The sequence below is a fragment of the Dermacentor albipictus genome, unplaced genomic scaffold (genome assembly GCF_038994185.2).
Source record: "Dermacentor albipictus isolate Rhodes 1998 colony unplaced genomic scaffold, USDA_Dalb.pri_finalv2 scaffold_12, whole genome shotgun sequence".
NCBI lineage: Eukaryota > Metazoa > Arthropoda > Arachnida > Ixodida > Ixodidae > Dermacentor > Dermacentor albipictus.
In genome coordinates this window covers 14,867,078-14,873,458 of record NW_027225566.1, presented here as the reverse complement: position 1 = coordinate 14,873,458, position 6,381 = coordinate 14,867,078, and the positions used below count along the sequence as shown (strand labels likewise).

General features: G+C 45.3%; 1 non-coding gene across 1 annotated transcript; it reads right to left on the bottom strand.

Moving 5' to 3' along the window:
• Positions 1 to 5,472: 5,472 nt before the first annotated feature.
• On the bottom strand, positions 5,473 to 5,547 carry TRNAR-UCU (transfer RNA arginine (anticodon UCU)). The gene has a single exon. It is a non-coding gene; the product is annotated as a tRNA-Arg (tRNA).
• Positions 5,548 to 6,381: the final 834 nt, after the last annotated feature.

Below are 6,381 nucleotides of genomic sequence, written 5' to 3'. Positions count from 1 at the left end.
TTGCCCCCATTTTATTAATTTGTTCAGACAATTATATTTATGGATACCGGTATCTTTTACAAGATCTTAACAGGGTGAGAACATACAAGTAGATTCATACAAATATACAGTTCAAGCAATCATGCCGATGCTTGAATTCAACACCCAAAAAGGACAGATTGCATTAAAAAAGAAGCATAGAAACTATGTGCGATGGAGCCAAGATTGATTGTGCGCCTGAAAACTGCATCAAGAATTTAGTCGACTTCATCAGGAAGTTCATTCCAATCAACTGTTGTTCTTGTCAGATAAGAGCGTTTGAAGCAGTTGCTATGCGGTGTTAACGGTTTCCTTGGGTGTTTATGAGGAGTATCATAACCAGTTAAGGGTGTTAAGTTGTGCGAGGTATCAGTATAATAGTGGCCATTCATTAGCTGAAAAAAAGAATTTTAATCGGGAAGCACGAATTTGTTCTCTAATCGAAGAGAAGCCACAGTGATTAAGAAGATCTGTTATAGAAATTTGAGCCCTTCACACCCTCCGCATAACCCCCCCCCCCTAAATCGGTAAATAAATCGGTAAACTTTTTTATTTAATTGTTATTTTTCTACGTTTATTTTTCTGTGGGGGTCCCAAATGATCGATGCATATTCTAAAGTAGAACGAACTATTGTATTTGATGCCAGGAGGCGGACAGCTGGTGACAAGTATTTTAACGTGCATGTTCTGAGGATGAGCAATTCGCGAAGACAATTAGTCATTACCGTTTCAGTGTGTTTTGAGCTGGAAGGATTGCGAAATATTTGTATGGCCGATGTATTTATAGTGAGATACTTCAGAGTTATAAGTGTTCCGGGCAAAAGATGGGAAGAGAATCGCCTTTTCCTTTAGTGTTATTCTCATACAGGCGGTGTTTTCATAGTTAACCGACATTTGCCATTGATGCCGCTAGCCAACTATTTTCCAAAGTTGCTATTTAGCACGATTTGTTCTTCAGATGAGGCAATTTCAGCATATAGTATACAGTCATCCGCGTAAAGCTTAATTTTGACAGATACATTACTGCCAGTGTCATGTATATAAAGGAAGAATAACAGAGGACCCAGCACGAATCTTTGGGGAACACCACAAGCAGCAAGCAATGTGTCGCAGTTATCCTAACTCATTGGGAGCTGTTGGTTAGGTATGCTTCTATCTATTTCAATAGCTTATTATTTGTGAGTAACAAACTTAATTCGCAATTTTTATTAGCTCTTGGTTACTTTGTCGAATGCTTTACTGAAATTCATGAATATAGCTTCACTTTGTTTTGTATTATTTATTGTGTTGCAAAATCGTGAACCGATTCTAGGCCGCCGCAACATCTTTGAGGCCATGTTCAGCCAATACGGCCACTTTTAAGCCTAAACGCCGAGAATATGAGTATGGCTTTCGGAAACGGTGCCAACTCATCACGAATAAATTGCTGTCGAAGCTTCTGGACACACATTTAAACCAACTACAAGCCTTAGTTTGAAAGTTACGCGACACATTGGACCACCATGACTTGAAATGTTCGAGGTGGACGGCCGCCACTTCGGGCGGTGCCGCCATCTTTATTATTCTGGCGCGGTCGTCTGCTCACTCCGTCCGTCGTCTAGATGCGCTTCACAGCCGGACGGGTGGCGGAATTAGCGTCCGCAGAACGGATTGTCGCGGAGTTGTCCGTCATGTGGATCCACCATAAAAGACATCCATTATTAGCCGCGTACGCTTCTTAATAGCCGTACGCTTCTTCACTCCCGTAAGATCGTTGGTGGAGGTACTGCGTAATCACTTGCGCAAGACGGAGCTCCACAGAGAATCTAACCTGGCCGCCATGTCATCCGAAAGAGAGACTTCAACCACGGCCCCGTCGTCGCCTCTGACAGTCATCCCGGCCCAGTCTCGCGACACTGGCATGTTTTTCTCGATTGACAACGTTGACGTCGACGACTGGTTGCAGAATTACGAACGAGTGAGTACAAACAACAGGTGGGATAACATGCTTATGCTGGCTAATATATTCTACCTAAAGAAAACAGCACAAGTCTGGTTCGACACACATGAAGAAGAGATTACACGTTGGGGATAGTGCAAACAGAAGCTAAGAAATTTGTTCGGCCAGCCCGTCGGCCGCCAACCTGCTGCTAAAAAGGACCTTTGGGCCCGTCCACAGACATCCACTGAATCTTACGCAGTGTACTTCTAGGACATCCTGGCTCTTTACCGCAAGGTGGATAATAATATAGCAGAGGAAGACAAAGTTAACCACGTTTTAAAAGGCATCGCCGACGATGCGTTTAAGCTACTTGTTTACAAGAATATAACAACGGTCAATGAGATAATTAACGAATGTTGCCGTTTTGAAGAAGCGAAGAGCTACCGCATAGTTGAAAAGTTTACGGGTCTACCAACTACCATCGCTTCATCGACACGCGAAGACATTTGTCTTCCTAGTGCGCCCACCTCCTCCATGAACGTCGTACGTATCGTCAGGCGAGAAATCGAAGCAGGGTCTCCTACTACCCCAGTGACGCAGTGCTTTGACGATTCTCGGCCAGTAGTGTCTCTCATTCACTCGGTCATTCACCAAAAGCTTGCCAACGTGAGTCTTCCGTCCATCTGCTTCGACAACCATCCTGACTTTGCTTCGTCTGCTGCCTCTGCCGCTGTTAACCGTAGCTAATATGGTCCATATCTGAGCCATCGCAACACTTCCGAACGGCGTGCACATGACGATAGACTCATCTGCTTTTACTGTGGATGTGTGGGCCATATATTTCGCCACTGCCAAATTTCCTGACCAGCCCACTCTCGACCAAGCGTTCCTGCTTACCACCGCTCTACACTAAATCCTCGCCCATCTGCACTCTCCACCGAGGTTCAAGACGCACCGGGAAACGCTTGTGCCACTAGGACTAGCCGCTCGCCATTACCACACAGTCGCCGCTCTTGTTCGCCCCAGCTGCGTCGCTCCCCGTCCACAGCTTGCCGTCGCCGCTCTCCGACGCGAAACCAACTGAGGCTGTTTAAGGAGGTCACGCTGCTCTAGCACCCCGGCCTGAAATTCCTCTGTTGACCCTACCTGCTCATCGGAACCTTCTGGACGTGGACGTGCATGGTTTTCCCGTTACTCCACCCATCGACACGGGAGCGCAAATTTCCATCATGAGTGCGGAGCTTCGAACACGCTTAGAAAGTACTTGGTCCTGCTCCGACTCGACTGCTCCGCACCGCCTACGAAGGAACTCCGGCTGCGCTTGGCTGCTTTTTGTTTAGTGTGATCCTCGATGTGATCCTCGCACTCGACTTTTTGACTGCCCATTCTTCCCTGATTGACTGTTCAGCCGGGGTTGTACTACTTGACCTACCCCTTCCCGTTGACCTTCCTGCTGAAGCTCCTATTCAGATTTGTTCTGAGCATTTTATTCGCCTCCCGTCTCTAGCAGCTAGCAGTAACCTGCATCACTGTTTTATCCTGCCCAATTCTACCTGACAGAGACTATGTCCTTACTCCCGTGACATCAGTCCTGCTTTCCCACAATGGCTCCGCGTTTCGCTTCGCGAGACTGCGAGGTACAGCCGTGCAAAAGTGGCACGAGAGGATGACGCTCTAACTAAACAATAAAAGAACACAAAGAAAACTACACTCTATTAGAATGCAGTGTAAGCTTCCCATATTTGACAGTGGACTTCGATGGTGCTTGCATAATTTTATTTTCGCATTTATATGCTCCTTCAGAAAGAACTACACAGTCTGTGCGCCGGAAGGAGCCTCACAAAATGGGGAATTTTACAATTTCAAGGAGTATGGCAGTGCCACGAATAACAATCCTCCAGGCGTCGTCAATGTTTCCGCTGGCACTGCAAGGGCCGATGAGCTCTAAGCGCATATGCTGTAAGCACACATGCCCTTAGCGATGGCTACAAGCTAGCTGATTACCCTACGGTTGTGCCAGTCCAATCTTCTACCCAACACAATTTCTTTCAAATAGTCGTTTTTGGGGTGCAAACCCACAGTGAAACACTTATCCTTTGAATGCCCACACCCTCCGGGTAACACCAAATTAACCCCCCCCCCCCCCCCCCGTAGCTTCAAATTCCTCCTTTCATGCTACGTGAATCACCTCAGATCCACCGAAGCAGCGACGACTTATCCAACAGGCACGTGGAATAGCGCGAGCCAATGGGGCAGGGAACTAGTGGTTTCACCCTAAGAGGAAGATGCCCCACGGTGAGAGACATAAATGTTTCTCCCTGTACCGGAATGTCGTTGCATCTGCAATAAATTCTGCTAACTCAAGTACGCCGAAAAAGACATTTATATCAATTTTATGTTAAGCTCGTAAACGCATTGATCTTGCTCGAGCAGACAATTTCTGGCCAATCACTGGATCGATTTCGTTTTCTGCCGCTACCACTGTTAACTGCTCGGAACCATAACCTAGAATCAGAAAACATTGTCGCCATGATGTCACAAAAAAACATGTTCTTCCTCGAACCTACCAGGAACACACAGTCGTGTCAACGACATTAACACCTGGTAAACTCGTCGACATCCTTAAGTTTGTAATCATGAAACAGCGTTTAATGCTATAGCTTACTTGAATAAGGTTTCAAAGGCTACAAGCGAATATAATAAAGTCACATTTATACACGCCGACATGCCAGGGAAAAAGAATGTCAAAAAACTGCAAAAGGCTAAGAAAAAATATTTAAGAACAGCGCATTCGTCGGCTGCCTACTGAGGTGAATTTGAGGGGCTTTTCTTTGCAAATAACGTCCACAGCGCGTTCCTGGCTGGTCTGATCTCGTTGCCTTTCGGGGTGCACATCGAACATGTATTCATGCAAAATGAAAACGAAAAAGCAATGCCTGCGTTATGTGTCGCGGTTGCTTTTTTACTTGCAGAAAGTGTAATTTCTAAAATTGCAATGATCAAATTGTTATTTCCCTTCTGCTTATAGACCATAATTAAGCGCGCAATTCATCGCCAAACACAAACTGTGGATAGGTGCCACAAAAACTCAGGTCAACCACGACAACAAGAATCGCCGAACAAGAAGAGTGGTTCTGAGTTTCGAAGAAGCGGGTTTCATCATCTATATTTGAGGTGGATAAAGCTAGCTCCCGAGAACTAACTACATTCAAGTTTCTTTAGAAGACAGATCAAACATTGACTGCGTTGTCTCATTAAAATGCGAATGCTGCAGAGTCTACCCCTCACAACAATACGGATGGCGACGCCGATGATAAAAATCGTGTACAAAAATAAGCTTTAATATCTGAGGCTTACTGTAGAAACAACATGTAAGAACCGAAGAAGGCATGTACAAGGCTTCATCAACATCTCGGCAGTAGCAAAAGTAAGAGACGACGTATGCTCTTATTTGTGCTTTCCTTCACTGACAATTTTAGGTGGCACAGATGAAGATGTAAAGAAAAAAACGAGAAGCACGAACGCAAAATAAGTGCAACGCCGGCGGGACTTGAACCCGCAATCTTCGGTTTAGAATACCGATGCCTTGTCCATTGGGCTACGGCGGCTTTTTTTTTTTTCTTTATTCACCAAATGGCATACATAAAAACACGTTGGACTACTTGGACCAACGTGACAAGCTAAAATTTCTTGAAATTCACTAATTCATCAAGATTACCCAACCAGTCAGGCGGATCTGCCTGTACACGATATATCTCACGTATGAAAATAATGCTTTCAACAAAATTTTCTCGCGCTGGGCGCGCATTCACATCGGCGTGCGTTACCGCCATCCGTGTCTTCCAAAGACTATGGAGGCCCAGGAGCATTATCATGTCATACGGAAAGCCCTGATGGCTGTCTACCGGCAGGAAACGTATACCCTGTGCTGTTATCGGCAGTTCCTTTTTAAGAGTTCTTTGCAAGACATCCCAATAAAAAATTGCATCCCAGCACTCAATGAAAGCGTGCTCAATGGTCTCCGGCTTGTTACATAGCGCACAGTTGGTCGTCCATGGTACAGATATTCCTTTGTCGGCTATCCATGTTTTGACCGGAAGGGTAGATGTATGCAATTTAAAGAAGAACGACTTTACGCTTGCTCTCACTGGCATCTTTTTAACTCTTTTTAAAACATCTTGTCCTGGGCCTCCATAGTATTTCATTCGGTACAATGGCACTGGCATCATAACGTCAACTAAATCCTTGTAAAGTTTCTTTCTTGTTACTGTGCTCAGGTACTGAAGGGAAAACCGAGCTTTTAATATTCGAAGGGAGTCGACTACCTCTCGCAAGTAGCCTTTAAGCCGGTAGTGTACAGGCTGTGCACTAGACACAATAAATTCAGGCAAAACGCTTTTCAAACGGATCTGGATCATCGTACGCAAGAATGAATCACTTTG